We start from the raw sequence: 16,268 nt of genomic DNA on the forward strand, positions 1-16,268 counted from the left end.
AAAATTCTTTCTTAAAATGTAAATAAAAGTATTTTAAATAAAATTATAAATACAGTAATTTTTATACTTTTTCACACCAATAAGAATGCAAAAAATTTTAGTACCGTATTGATCGTCATTATTATTGTTGTTATTGCAATATTTTTCAACATTAACTCATCAAGACCTATGGTTAGATTAATAAAATTAGCGAAACAATAACATACAGAAAAAAGAACATGAGAAAACATTTTTAATATAAAAATGTTTTGCAATGATTAATATAGCAACTAATATAAATTATTAAAATTTAACCTGTAACTAGACAAGTTTAACTAAACAATAATAATCGAGAACAAAACAGGACCGTGGAAAAACAATTTTTGACATAAAAAGCATTTTGGAACTCAATTTTGCAATTGGTTTAGCTAAGCTTGCTGGTTGAGCTGTAGACAGGAATAAATTTCAATAATTTAATGAGTTAGGCCATCTTAAAGTTTGAAAAAATTGTGATTTTTTAGAATTTTTTAAAGGAAAACAAAGTAAATACAAAATCAAATTAATAGGCTTTATTTTATATATTTTGATGTACATTTGTATTTTTGTTTTTTCTAGTTTTTTGTTTTCAGTTTATTTTTAAAATTTTAAAATTCTAAAATTTTGTTACTCAATTTTTTTACGTTTTTTTTAGAATTTAAAATTATTTCTAAGTTGTATATTTTTTTTTAATTGTAAAAAATGTCGATTTAGTTTGGAGCATAGTCGAGCTGTACAAATTTCTTCTATAATTTTTACCTATAAATTCTGCCTATGTTTATATGTGTGTATATTTTTATGTATGTGTGTATGTATAAGTGTCGTGTATAAATGTGTTTACGTATGCTAGAATGTTTGTATATGTCTTACATCTATGAGAAAATGATTTTCAGTTTGAGCTAATATATTTCTAAAGGTTAAACACGCTTCGCGGCAAGCAGTCGAAGTTGTCACCAGTAGATCGTAGCGCAAATAAAAAAAAATCTTTATTATCTACAAATCCACATGAAATTTACTACAAAAGTACACATGAATATTAACCTTTTTTTTATGAGAAAAATGCAGGTTACGCATTTCCTTGTCCCGGGGAAGAGGCAGGGGGTATGTTGGACTTCCCATCTCCTTTCGAGATGGTATACGCACTAAATCTCTCGGTGGTTGCCTACCTCCGGCGTAGCGGCGGGCTACGGGATCAAGCGAGTATATAACCCACCGCATAGCGCTGACTGCTCCCCCTTCCATGCCTCGGTCCCCGCCGAAAAAAAGGAAAAAAGAGGGCTAGAAGGGGAGGCTCATCCCAGGAGGAACAGGGCCAACAGCCTTATTTCTCCTGCTTAGTCTACAGGTGTGACGAGGAGACGTAATCACGTCGTTTCCCCGCCCTATCCTGGGACCGTCGTGAAAGTGGGCCGATCCATGTTTCCCATGGACCGACTCAACGGCCCCGGGGGCGGGCGGAGTGAGGACGTATGGATTTCTTACATAGGCTCCCTGCCTCTGCCCGCCCCTTTATCTGTGGACGGGATTGGCAGTCGGACTCTACTCTCGATCTCGCTCCGCCGCCTCCATCCTCGCGATCCGGTGCAGGTACTCTCCGAAGCAACCGTGCCCGCTGAAGACCTGCACTAGCCTAAACGTGAGGGGCCCATGATCTATTTAGTCCTGGAGGACGGGGAGGATCGCCCCGACGTTCTTCGGACCAACCCGTGCACGAGCCAATCGCTCGTGCAACAGATCCAAGGATCGTTGTCGGGCCTGGAGTTCCCAGGCCGACATGAATATTAACTCTTGTGTGAGTACCCAACTTTACCAACGTTGTTATTCGGGGTACACGGGTGCCCACCTGTCCAATCGCGGGAGCAGTAAAAGTAGTTATATATGGACTTGGCCTGATGTAAAGTATTTTTTTGACAGATCTAAATAACATACATAGTGAGAATATTAACTTGTGTCAAGTTAAAAACCAGAAGGAAGTATTTTTGAATGGCTAAAGTTTGAAAAAAAAAACGCGAAAAATGGCCTGTATTTACTTGAATTTCTTGTTGTAACTGGAAAACGGAGCGTCTGACGAAAAAATTGTACAAAACATTTTTTGTTTATCTTGATGTTTTCTACAAGGTACGTTTTCAAATAAAAAATTTTTATATTTGCATTGCAAAATAAAAAAACTGATTAAAGTTGTAGTTTTTTTTTAAGTAATTGGCAATCAAAGTAAACATTAGTTGTTATTAATGAAAATGTAAATTAGAAAAGTTTAAGATATGCTTAAGGGAGGAATGTCATGTAAACGGCATGTTTGGAAGAATTTTTTTTTGAAAAATGTAATGCATAGATTGATTTGAAATTTAAAGACGTAACAATTTAAAAACATATTTCTTTTATTTTTAACTTTAATTTTCAAAAATAACGGTGCAATGGCTTGAAAAAATGCACCATGCAGCATACAGGTCACAAAACTGATCTGAAACAGAAAATTCAAAATGAGTTCTTTAGTTTATGCAAAAACGATTAACATGATGTTTTTATTTTAAATTTATTTAAAATTTGCAAATTTTCAAAAATGGCGAAGTTTTGAAGAAAAAAAAATTTTTTTAACTATTGTTGTTTGCGCGTGCGTAGAGTAAACGCGATCGCACGAAGGGAATGCCGGGATCCGTCCCGATAGAGACGCAAAGTGAGTGGTCAGGAATGCGGGAGGTTCACGGGAGGTGATAGGAATAAGAAGGAGGCGTTGGTGTCACTCACACTTAATTATTTATTCACAAACGGACGTTCGGAGCGAGGGGCGAACCGTATCTTTTACAAAGTATCGGATATCTTGATACGCCCTGATATTACGCTGCCTAATCGACGCGGAAATTTTGCAGAGCCTCGAGATCGAGGCCCTCGCGAATCCGGAAATCTTGCGCGCGATCCGACGGAGATCTTGTGCGCGAGACAGAGGACGTTCACGGGAAAGATACGGCCACCTGCGCACGGACGTAATGCACTCACAATATTCACGCGAATACAAAACTGAAGGATTAAACAATGTTGGTTGACGGGAGAATTAATTCACGCGCACTATCACGGCGCGACTGAGAGAGAAGAAGCGGAGGTGAATTCCCGCAGCTAGGATCGGCGGAAGACCGGAGAGATCTGCTGGACGATCTACTTTCGGTGCCGGGCTGCGAGAGACTGGCGAATTTTGCATTGTAAAACAATTACGATTGGAGGCGAAAAAAGGGGCGGTAGGGAACCGATATTGAGACTTATTTGGGCATGGATTTGGACGTGCCCTTTTTTGGGGCTTGTTTATTTGCGTAGTTACCAAGATGCATAGTTACCGGCGATGCGAGCAAACGAAAATCGCGCGCGTGAGGAGCTAGTGACAGCGCCGCGCGACTCGGTGCATCGAAGAAATGAACTACAAGGAGCTCGATGGCTGTCAGGAGCTCTCACTACTCGCGGATAAAACAGAGCCAATAAAAAGGAAATGTTAAAACTCTAAAGTAATTGTTATAGTCTCGAACAATTGTTAATAACAATGTTGTAAATTAAAAAATTAAAAATTGGAACACGTTATACTAAGGCTAATTACTCACAGAATATTTATACCAAATTTCATAAAGATTAAAAGATTAGTTTTTGCATGGCGTGCAAAATTTATGTCTGTGGACTGCGTCAGTGGACTGTCTAGCACGCCACTACTAAAAAAAAGTTTGAAAATACTGCATAATTTTATGCTAATTATCTGCTAATTTTTTGCTACTACCACTTCACAGGAGATTAAGACCAAAAGTGGGGGTGCTAAATTTATCTGACGGTAGCACCTCCACTAATAAAAAAAGCATAAACAAAAAACAAATATACTATAATTTTTTGCTCATTTTCTGCTTTAAGAAACTGTAAAGAGATATTAAAAATATTGAACGGTTATCAAAGTACTGGTACTCAGAACCTACTGCAATAGTATAAAAAAAATGATTAAAAATATAATAACAAGCTAACAACGTTATTACGACACTTATAAAGTACTTCTTTAATTAAATACTCATAAAATACACAATTTTAAAATATTTGACTTGCACAATATCTTTAAAAAGCCTTAAGAGGATGCTAAACTGCCCATCAAACTTGATTGAGGTCGAATGCAGAGTCATTATTTATCTTTGTTCATGAAAAAATTTGCTTTAAAATACAAGTTATATAGCTTATACTTACAAATAAATGGTGTCTCGCAGTTTGGAATAGAAGGAATAAGACTATATTTGTCAAATTACGTTTACAAGCCGTAAAAAAACATATTTATGTGATCAAAAATTTTATTCATTTAAGCGCTTCTATTTTTAAAATATCTTTTTTGTACTTGCTTGTAATTGTAATTTGACGATTATAATCTTATTCCTCAATTTATTCCGAACTCGGGAACACCATTTATTTGTACGTATAAGCTACATAACTTGTATTTTGAAGCAAATATTTTTATGAACAAATACATTTTTTGCATTTTTGGTCTTTATTTAATCGTCCCTCGGTTCATTTGTGTACGTACTTTAAAAGTGTAAAAGGATTATCAATTCTGTAAATTCAATTCGAAATTAAGTGATAAATACAGAATGTCGGTAAAACACACGGCTTTAGCATCCTCTTAAAATTGACAAAAATACAAAAGTACAGTACTCTTAAAAAATTAGCTGCTGCATCGACAATGGTATCAAAATAATTGTTTATTTATCTGCTTTTAAAATATTCTGGTTCTGAATTTTTTGCTCACAATTTAACTTTTGCAACTTAATTGTTAATGCGCGCACCCGAGAGTAAACTACCTTAAGAAAACAAATTGCATTAATTACACAGGCACACACAAAAAAAAAAGTAGTTGGTTCGGCGGACTAGACTAGTCAATCCTTATGTATTTCGACCCGCTGAATCCGAATCTTAGGTCAGAATTGCAAAGTTAGCTCGCATTTTCTAACCTCAAAAAAATTCTTTTTTTAAATGTTGGTCCGGCGGGTCAGACTAGTCAATCTTTATGTATTTTGACTCGCTGAATCCGAATCTAAGGTCAGAATTGCAAAGTTAGTTCGCATTTTCTAACCTAAAAAAAAATTTTTTTTAACTGTTGGTCCGGCGGACCAGACTAGTCTATCCGTATGTATTTTGACCCGCTGAATCCAAATCCAAGGTCAGAATTGCTGAATTGGCTCATTTTTTCTTCACCTCAAAAAAGAAATGTTTTTTATAATGTTGGTCCGGCGGATTAGAATAGTGTATCTTTATGTATTTTGACCCGCTGAATCCAAATTCAATGTCAGAATTGTTGCATTGGCTCATTTTTTCCTAACCTCCAAAATATATGTTTTTTAAATCTTGGTCCGGCGAATCAGACTAGTCTATTTTTATGTATTTTGACCCGCTAAATTCAAATTCAAGGTCAGAATTGCTGAATTGGCTTATTTTTTTCTAACCTCAAAAAATACCTTGTAAAAGCAGTTTGGATCACAAATGTATAATCCGGAACGTGCAGGCTTACGTAACCACATTACCCGGGGAAAATTCAATACGTATGATAAGTTTGAGCTTCTGTGAATAGCGTAGAAAATTTACTCCCTTTTTCTATTATATCTCTTTTATTCTCGAAGGTTCTGTGCAATGGCTTTTTCTTACGTTTCTTTCCTTTCACAGAGACATCACGTTTGAGCGTCCAGCAGAAATCAGACATTATATTCACATCCCACTTGCCTTGATATAGATACTCCATCTTCTTGATGTCCTGATGAAATCTTTCTCCCTGTTCTTCACTATAATCATCTAGATTTTTTGGGAAGTAGTCGATATGAGAATCTAAGAAATACAACTTAAGATTTATTAGGCAACCTAGTTTTCTATAGTTCTTCATCATTTCTGCTCATCCTTTTTCTGTAATCTTGACTTTTGTGATTTTCTAGAAAATTTTCCCCGGATAATGTGGTTACGCAAGCCTGCATATTCCGGATTATACATTTGTGATCCAAACTACTTTTACAAGATGTTTTTTGAGGTTAGGAAAAAATGAGCCAATGCAGCAATTCTGACATTGAATTTGGATTCAGCGGGTCAAAATACATGAAGTTAGACTATTCGGGTCCGCCGGACTAACATTATAAAAAAATTTTTTTTTAAGGTTAGAAAAGAATGAGCCAATTCAGAAATTCTGACCTAGGATTTGAATTCAGCGGGTCAAAATACATAAAAATAGACTATTCTAGTCCGCCGGACCAAGATTTAAAAAATATTTTTTTTGAGGTTAGGAAAAAATGAGCCAATGCAGCAATTCTGACATTGAATTTGGATTCAGCGGGTCAAAATACATAAGGATTGACTAGTCTAGTCCGCCGGACCAACCACTTTTTTTGTGTGTGCCTGTGTTATGGTATCAAAATGATTGTCTATTTATTTGCTCTTAAAATATCCAGATCCCGAATTTTTTTGTCACAATTTTACTTGTGCAACTCAATTAATGCGCGCATCCGAGAGTGAACTACCTTAAAAAAATAAAATGCTGCATCAACTGTGGTATCAAAATAATCGTCTATTTATCTTCTTTAAGATATCCAAGTCACGAATTTTTTGCTCAACATTTAACTCGTGTAACTCAATTGTTAATGCGTGCACGCAAGAGTTAACTACCTTAAAAAATAAATTGCTGCTTCGACTATAGTATCAAAATGATCGTTTATATATCTACTCTTAAAATATCTAGCTCCTGAATTTTTTGTTTTGTTCAATATTTATTTTTTGTAGTTTACTCTTGCATGCGCGCATTAACAATTGAGTTGTAAAAGTTAAATGTTGAAAAAGAAATTCGGGACCTGAATATTTTAAGAGCAGATAAATAGACGATTATTTTGATACCATAGTCAATGTAGCAATTTATTTTTTTTAAGTTTACTTTTGGGTGCGCGCATTAACAATTGAGTTGCACAAGTTAAATATTGAGCAAAAGATTTGGAACCAGGATATTTTAAAAGCAGAATAAATAGGCGATTATTTTGATAATACGGTCGATGCAATTTGTTTTTTTAAGATAGTTTACTCTCGAGTGCGCGTATTAACAACTGAGTTGCACAAGTTAAATTGTGAGCAAAAAATTCGGGACCTGGATATTTTAAAAGCAGATAAACAGACGATCACTTTCATATTACAGTAGATGCAGCAGTTCATTTTTTAAGGGTACTTTACTCTTATATTTTTGTGAATTTTAAGGCTTTTTAAATGTACTGTGCAAATTAAACATTTTAAAATAGTGTATTTTACAAGTGTTTGATTGAAGAAGTACTTTATGAGTTGTCGTAGTAACGTTGTTAGCTTGTTATTATATTCTTAAACGTTTTTTTTATACTATTGCGGTAGGATGGTTCTGAGTATCGGTACTTTGATAACCGTTAAATATTTTTGATATCTCTTTACAGTTCCTTAAAGCAGAAAATGAGCAGAAAATTCTGGAATTTTTTCGTTTATGATTTTTTTTATTAGAGAGGGTGTTACCGTCACGTGAACTTAGCACCTCCACTTTTGGTCTCGATTTCCTGCGAACGGGTAGAAGCAAAAATTTTTGGACTAGGGCAGAAAATTGGCAGATAATTAACAGAAAATTATGCGGTATTTCCAAACTTTTTTATTAGTGGTGGGAGTGCTAGGTTCACTGACGAAATTTTGCGTTTAAAAACAAGAAAAACGCGTTTAAAGTTTAAGTAAGAAAAATTATGAAAAAAATCGTAATTTTTTTTAACTTATCGCAGTTTTTTACTAATCTGCAATTTTAGTACCATAGAGCAATTCTTCTTGTTCCTCGAACATTACGTCCAGCTTTATAGGATTTAACTCTATTTGGTTGGAAGGATAGTTCAAGAAGAACAGGTAAAGCAGGAAGGACGTAACAAAACGTAGAATCCACGAGTGAGTCCCAGATGCGCACAGTAATAAATGGACACATACTGAACGGACACAGTGCGAAACGGACACAGACCAAATGCGCACAGACCAAACGGATACAGTCGCAAACCCATGTGGTGCAGAGAATGCTTTGCTCGTGCTCGCGCGCGCGTGCACACGCACACACACGGGAGGGTGCAACGGGGGGATTTGTCCCCTCCCGCACCCACCCTGTCGGTAGGGGTGTCTTGAAAAGTCGCAACCCATGTTGTAAGTCCGTTTGGTCTGTGTGCATTTGGTCTGTGTCTGTTTTGCACTGTGTCCGTTCTACTCAGCCTGCTGTGTCCATTTATTACTGTGCGCATCAGTAACGTTCTCAAATTTCCGTAGGCACACAAATTAAGAGAAGGTAGATGCCTCGAGTGGAACGCACTTTTTGTGACTAAAAAATGTGGGTCAGCATGCCGATAAGTTCGTTATAATCCGTTTTCGAGTCGTGCGTCTGTCGGTCCAAGTTTCGAGTCAACAAATTGAATCGGTTTAACTCGGGATTGGACCAAGTGTTATCTTTGTTTGGGATGAGGGGGGGTCGTTAAAAATGATGAAGTTTTACGTAAAATTAACGAAAGTATTTATTTCAATAACACAATATTAAATACAAAGCGCTGAAGTTGTGATTTGATAATTTTGTAATAACGGTGGTATAATCGAATTTAAAACGCATAGTGAGTATGTATATAATTGTACAGATATTATACACAAGTTTTGTAGTGGGCGGGGAATGGGAAACAAAAAGAATTTTTTACTTCAATTCTATAGTTATAACGGTAAACGCGGTACAAGTAAATAATCGAAGGGTTTGCTAAATGATTACGTGAGGAAAACAAGGATGCTTGAAGTCGTGAGAGGATAAGGGATGTTGAGAATCGCACGCGGGATCCTCGAGATCGAAAGAAGGTGAAGAATGTTGAGAATCGCACATGCGATTCTCGAGGTTTGGTAAAGGTGAGCGGAATTCGCGAAGATTACATTCGGAATCCACGAGGTTCGGGGAAAGAGGGACAAAAACTCTAAGAAAGAATTATTTATAAATAATAGGAGCGTGTCTTAAAGAATTAAAACGGAAGGGAATAGATAAGTAAAGTAAAAACAAAAGAAAGAATATGTGATCGTGGGACTTACTCATAGGAACGCTTCTTAAAGATTTAAAAACGGAAAGGAGTAGATGGGTAACGTAAAAACAAAAGAAAGAAATTGTGATTGTGGGACTTATTTATTACTGGTTCTCGAACAAATCTGTCGAAGTCGAAGTCGATTTCTTGAACAGATGGAATGGCGCTAAAGTTTATTCGCGCATTGATTCTACATGATTATATTCTACTACAACTACTGCTATACAACTTTTTACTAACTTTATATTACTTTTTTACTTTTATTTCTATCACTGCTGTTTTATTTTCTTCAATTGTTCTGCTTTACTATATTTTTAACTAACTAACTAACTAACTCACTGGTTATTAACTACTAACTGATAGTGTTTTGACTGACTCTCTGCGTGTGATGACTCACTGATTGTACTCTCTCTCGTTACTAACTGGTTTTCTTCGCGAGATTTGGTATTATATTGTTACACGCGCGCTCACGGAAATGAATGAAACACATTCTCTTTTAATAAACAAGCGGTTTTATTCCAAAACAGAGAATACACATCTTCTCGAGCGCGAGACCGAGATTCAATTTGCAGTTTATCGGCGTTGTCAAGCCGACGACAGTTGACGCTCCTCTCGGAAAAATCAATATATGGATTGGTCAGAACAGCTGACCGTTCAAACAGGCAGAGGCGTAACACTGCCCCCTCCTTTACAAATTGTCGTCCCGACAACCGAATACGGAAACTGAGTTATTCCTGGTGCTACGACTCTGTTCTACTTCGGAGTTCCGCCCGAGTTACCGAACTCGTTTGAGACTGCGTTGTCCGGCTTCCCCGAAGAATCCTTTCCTTCTCCGGAAGGTTCTCTTTATTCCACTTTCGCCCCGCAGAGAGGTCAGCTCCCTGAAGCTTCTTTACGCAATTGCACCCACGCAGAGCACGCACTCACGGCGGCGTTTCCTCTTCACTTCTTCAGACAAGAGTAACCACCGTGGAGCCGTCGTCTTAAAAGGATTCCTCAAGCCCCTGCCTCGGCATTTGCCCTTCGTCCCATGGGAAAACCACGGTTCAAAAACCGCGGGCGAGGCAGACTTCTTAAAAACTAAAAGTTTCCCCCGCGTGGACAGAGAGAGTCGTCCTCGAAGATCCTACGGAACGGTTCCAAGAGAATTCTCCGCCCGGCCCGACTTCCCTTCCACGACGAGAGACTTTGCAAAATCAACAATAACAAGGGCAGGAAAAAAAACAATTTTACTTAATTTCAACAGACTTAATTTCTAAAGAATCTGGGCTGACTCTTCAATTAGCGAATTTCTTTCTTAAAAAATTAACATAAACCTCTTTCTTTATAAGGAGCCAATCTGTCGGAATGAACAATTTTCCTACGATGCTTAGAAGATTTACGAATGCAATAGACTACTTCACTCAATTTTTTTACCACGAAATAAGGACCATCCCAATTTCTTTGCAATTTAGAAGCCAAACCCTTCGTCCTCTGGAGGTTGTATAGCCAAACAAATTCTGTCCCTCCTGAAATAAAATCCGTCTGGCCCCGGTATCGTAACGCTCCTTCACGCAAAAAGTACGATTATCTAACCGCCTTTTTGCCTCAGAACCGACTTTCTCAAGCTTCCGATAAAGCTCTTCCACATAATGTCCCAGCGAACGAAGTTCCTCCGTTTCGAGGGAACTACCTCGCAACAGATCCAATCTAAGATCTTGCCTGAAATAGAGCTTCGCAGGAGTCAGACCGGTTGCCTCATGCTTGGAAGAACCATAGGCCAACAGGTACATAGGGATCCATTAATCCCAATCCTTCTGATTCAAAGAGATGTATTTCGCTAAGAAGTTAACGATGGTCTGGTGTTGACGCTCCACTTGACCATCAGACTGCGGATGAAGAGGAGTGATTCTAGTTTTTCTAATCCCGAGAAGCTTCATAAACTCGGAGAAAAGCGTCGACTCAAAGTTTCTTCCCTGATCAGTGTGGAGCTCAAAAGGTATCCCATGTCTTGACACCACCTGACCAACGAAGACTTCCGCAACTGTCTTCTGACGTTCTTCAGCGGGAAAGCCTTAACCCATTTTGTGAAACAGTCTACAATTACAAGTAAATATTTATTTCTCCAAAGTAATAGTAGGAAGAGGTCCTAAAATGTCCATATGGACTCTCTCGAAAGGAGAATTAATGTTGCAAACCTGAAGAGGAGATTTCCTTTTTTCAGCAGGACCTTTCCTGGAAGGGCTATAAACGTCACAAGATTTGCACCATTTCTCCACGTCCCGCTTACAGGTCGCCCAAAAGAAACGTTTAGGAATCTTCTCAAGTGTTTTGTTAACACCGAAATGGCCGCTTGAAGAAGAATCATGGGCCTGCAACAAAATTTTCTTAACTCGTTTGCGGAGAACAACAAGTTGAAGAACAGTCGACTTCAAATTTGGGGCGAACCATTTCTTGTAAAGAATACTGTTCCGGAGATAGAGAGAATCCCAATATGAGCGATATATCCGGGAAGAAACATCCTGAAAAGCGAGCTTTGTTTGAGGAGGAGTTTCCTCCGTCTCCTTCCTACGAAAGCGATACAAGGATCTTTTCTCTGATTTCTACGCCATTCCAATACACTACCTTCGGGGAAAAAAATTTGAGCTATCGTGCTCTCCGATTCTTGAGCGCTATTTCGTTCCATTCTGGAGCATTCTTGCACTCCGAAGATTCACACAACCGTCGAGACATTTCATCCACGTTCTTGTGAGACTGTCCTTTCCGATAGACAATTTCAAACTCAAAGCGTTGCAGCCTTTCTAACCAGCGAGCAAGTTGACCTTCCAATTCCCGGAAAGACATTAACCATTTTAAAGAAACGTGATCGGTGCGAACAAAGAATTTTCGACCCAATAAATAATGAGTAAAAGATTTAACTGACTCAACAAAAGTTCTCGGCGAGTCACACAATAATTCTTTTCAGCCTTATTCAAAACACGACTGAAATACGCGATAACTTTTTCCACTCCAGCTTGCTTTTGCGAGAGGACCGCACCGATACTAATATTCGAAGCATCGGTATCCAAGATAAATTTATCTTCCTCATTAGGGAAAGAAAGCATAGAAGAAGAGGATAAAATGTTCTTTAGTTTGTCACATGCATCTTGACATTCCCTTCCTCAAGTAAATTTGATTTTATCTTCCGTGACAAAAAGGGGCTTTGCGATAGAAGAAAAACCTTTCATAAATTTACGGTAGTAAGAACAAAAACCGAGAAAATTACGCAATTGTTTTTTTAGAATGCGGAACCGGTCAGTTTTTTTAAAGCAGAAACTTTTTCAGGATCGGTAGTAATGCCAATCGCAAAAATGACATGCCCCAAATATTTAACACTTTTAGAAAAGAAAACATATTTTTTAGGATTAATCTTTAAATTAACCTCCCGAATCCGACGCAAAATTATTTTAAGATTTTTTAACATTTCCTCGAAACTTTTCCCGAAAACAATAACGTCATCTAAGTAAATCAGGCAAATTTTTGACAAATACTCTTTAAAAATTTTTTCCATGAGACGCTCAAAAGTCGCGGGAGCGTTACATAGGTCAAAGGGCATGACAGTGAACTGCCATAGCCCCCTCCCGACAGAGAAAGCAGTTTCCTTTGATCCTCGGGACGGATTTTAATTTGTCAGTAACTACTTTTCAAATCTGAGGTTGAGAACCAAACATTACTTGAGAGTTGGTCGAATATGTCATCAATCCTGGGGAGGGGATAGGAGTCTTTCTTACGGCATTTAACTTTCGGTAATTCACGCAAAACTTTATTGTCCCGTCTTTTTTCTTGACCAAGACAGCAGGAGAAATCCAGAGACTTCGAGACTCTTCAATCACGCCTTGTTCCTTTATCTCCTCAATTATTTTCTCCACCTCCCCCGTAAATGCAAAGAAATCCGTTGAGCGTCTGCTTAATCGGGGAAACATCTTGAACAATTATAGAATGTTGAACAACATCACAATTTCCAGCAACGATTTCTTTCGAGAACACGTTACGAAATTCTTCAAGAAAAATCAGAAAAACTATTTTTCTGACATTTGTCAAGATTAGACGAATTTTTAAGAATGAGTTCTTCTAAAACGGAAAAAATTTTTCCCGCTGATGCTTCCATACGAGCAACTTTCCTCACCACAGGAACAGAATTAGAGAAAAAGGCATCAAAAATATTCCCCAAATTAACCTTTTTAAGAAAATCAGCACCAAGTAAACAATCATCGTATATCGGCTACAATAAAAGAAATTTTCAACGAAAATTTCCCAATGAACTAGAGCCACGACCCTTCTCTTGAAAGGAACCCTCTCCCCGGTAGGGTATTTTAAAATACAACTTCCGGTTTTCAAAGAAAAACCTTTTTCCGATAAATTTTTCGTTAACCACCGAAACGTCAGAGCCCGAGTCTATTTTAAAGGAACAAGACCTTCCGTCTAATTTCTCTTTATATACAAAATTTTCTTATCACTAATAAAAACATAATTACTATGAAAAACGTCAGCTTTTTTAATAAAACGTTGACCGTCGGAGCTTTCATCCCCAAAGTCGAACCCGCTCCGGAAAGTCGAGTTTCCCCCCTTCACGGGACAGTCCGCGCGGAAATGCCCCGTCTTTCCGCACGTCCAACACTTGGCCCACGCCAGCCTCTTAACGCCCTTTTCCTCCCCCGACTTCTTTTTGTCCTGCGCGCTTTTCTCTCTCTTTTGCTCTGAAGCCTCCTTACGAACGGAATGGAAATTTCCCAAAGCCCTTTCTGAAAAACTACTCTGATTTATTAATTTTAACGTTTTTGCGCGTTTAATCGCCACCCTAAGCGAAGCTATCCCCTCCACCTGAAGAGTACGCTTGATAAATCCTTCCGCAAGTGCGGCAACAAATTGCAAACAAGCTATTTTATCTCGCACTCTGGATATGCTTTCCGCGAAAGCCGCTCAAGATCCGCGTCCAATGTCGTAAAATCTTTGCCCGCGTTCTGCTTTCGATTTGTAAATTGTAAGTAAAAGTTTTGCGCGAGTTCACTTTCTCCGAATCGCAACTCTAATTTAGATTTGAGCTCCGTGAAAGAAATCGATTCTATCCCGTCGGCATAAGAGTCCAAAACGGAGCGGGCCTTTCTTCGCAAGCAAGAAGACAAAACGACCGCCTTTTTTGCCTTGCTCCATTGATTCGCGACCGCGACAAGCGAAAATTGAATAAGAAATTCGCGCAACGGAGCCGACCCGTCAAAAGTGTCGGATTTTAATTTTAAGCCGCTCGCTGGCACATCCCCGCACGCACACACGTCCGCACCGGACATTCGCGCCGCGCCACCCGCACTTTCAACCGGGAGAATGTTATTAGAAGGACTTAGCTGAGTATCTGTCCCGCGAAGAGACCGCAGCGTCTCCTTGAATTCCTGCTGTTGTCGCGCTTGCTTCTCGCGCATCTGACGGAGCTCCTCTAGGAGTAATAAGAATTAAGGCGCCGCTGTACCCGAAGAAGGTCCCGGAGTCTCGGCGCGCCTTCTTTTCGCCGGCGCGCGTTGCAGGGAACGTCCTCTTACTAAATCCGTAGCATTAGCAGCTGAGCCCATCGACTCCATCCTTCCTCTCTTCTGGCACTCTTTCACTCCGCGCACTTTTCCACTAAAAACACGCGCGCGCTTCACAGGATCCCGGACGAGCCCCCAAAATGTTACACGCGCGCTCGCGGAAATGAATGAAACACACTCTCTCTTAATAAACAAGCGGTTTTATTTTAAGACAGAGAATACATGTCTTCTCGAGCACGAGACCGAGATTCAACTCGCAGTTTATCGGCGTTGTCAAGCCGACGACAGTTGACAACGCTCCTCTCGGAAAAATCAATATATCGATCAGTCAGAACAGCTGACCCATCAAACAGGCAGGGGCCTGCACAACAATATATGCAGAGTCTTACAGAGGGAGGATCCAGATATAGGTCGTTCAAAAATTTTAATTGGTAGGACACTTTTTCAGAATTGCGTGGTAAGGGAATTCTGAGTTTTTTTATTGGAGAAATAGTTTTTCCTTTTTAACCAATCATACATTGAGTAATCTGTCGAAAGTTTCTCTGTTTCCTCCCACATTTAATTTTATCGAAGGGAAAAAGGGGATGGAATTTTTAGATGTTCTTATCTAGGAACGGGGGAGGAAATTTATGTTTTCCAGCCGCGCATTTCTTCAAGGTTGATAGATGGTAAATTTGACTTAAAAACATTTTATAGCTTTTGGACGTTTTGAGGTGGTTTGGTCCTCTTTCCATAAACATTTCATCCGTTATAAAAAATGTTATTACCTTTGAAACCAAATGTGCCCTCGTCTCTTTCGATTAATCTGATTTCCATCTGGCGCTCATCTGCAGTAAAAAAAATTCTATAAGTGCTTTTAGTTTGTCAAGGATCGGTAAATATTTAAAATTTTTACCTCGCCGGGGCCTGGTCCCTGCCGAAGTCTTAACCTTAGTGTCCTGGGTTTTTCTGATTACGGGAAGCAGACACCCTTGCGGCGCGGAGGTATTTATTTATTTATTTATTTTTCCTTTGACCGTAGATAAGCCTCAGAATGTTTCGTCTGGCTTCCTTATTTCTAAAAGGTGGGTAATAAAAGTGAAGTCCCCCGGACATAATATATGTAAAATAGTTTTATATACTATATATTATATTATATAATATATATTAATAATAAAATTATTAATATTCAATTATCTAATAAAAATAAAAGGTATGTAACGAGAAAAATATTTTAGATATAACCCCGCAGTATACTTTTTAGAGGGACCTAGTATACTTTTTTAGACGCGTCTGAGGCGTTCACGTATGTTCGGCGACTCGGCTGTCAACGAGCGGTAGTGGGGGAACGGTAGGCGTCGCCTCTGAAATCTGTCCGAAAAGGGCAATTAACGTCGAGCACTGCTTTAAAACAATAAAAAATTTAAAAAGTTCAATTTTTTCGTTTCAATCTCTTTTAGAATTTTTTAAAAATTTTGAACTTATAAACGAATAGAATTTTGATTTCTTGAGAATTTTGATCGGGAGAAAATTTTTACACATTAATAATACTGCAAAGCCCGGTTAATTTGAGCCCAACTAGATTAAAATCTTGATTAAGTTCGAAGGTATTAAAGATCAAAGTTAGTCGTTGTTTGCAATTAAATTGTATAACATACTGACATGAACA

At 38.4% G+C, this 16,268-nt stretch overlaps 1 protein-coding gene and 1 long non-coding RNA gene across 4 annotated transcripts in view; both read left to right on the plus strand.

Annotated features, from left to right (window-relative positions):
* LOC105839284 overlaps window positions 1-16,268 on the plus strand; it is a 224,563-nt gene that overhangs the window by 128,722 nt on the left and 79,573 nt on the right. The gene's annotated exons all lie outside the window — the stretch shown is intronic.
* LOC105839285 lies at window positions 646-3,858 on the plus strand. The gene is made up of 2 exons (XR_004964127.1): window positions 646-1,807; window positions 1,930-3,858. It is a non-coding gene; the product is annotated as an uncharacterized LOC105839285 (long non-coding RNA).

This window comes from Monomorium pharaonis, chromosome 7, assembly GCF_013373865.1.
Source record: "Monomorium pharaonis isolate MP-MQ-018 chromosome 7, ASM1337386v2, whole genome shotgun sequence".
NCBI lineage: Eukaryota > Metazoa > Arthropoda > Insecta > Hymenoptera > Formicidae > Monomorium > Monomorium pharaonis.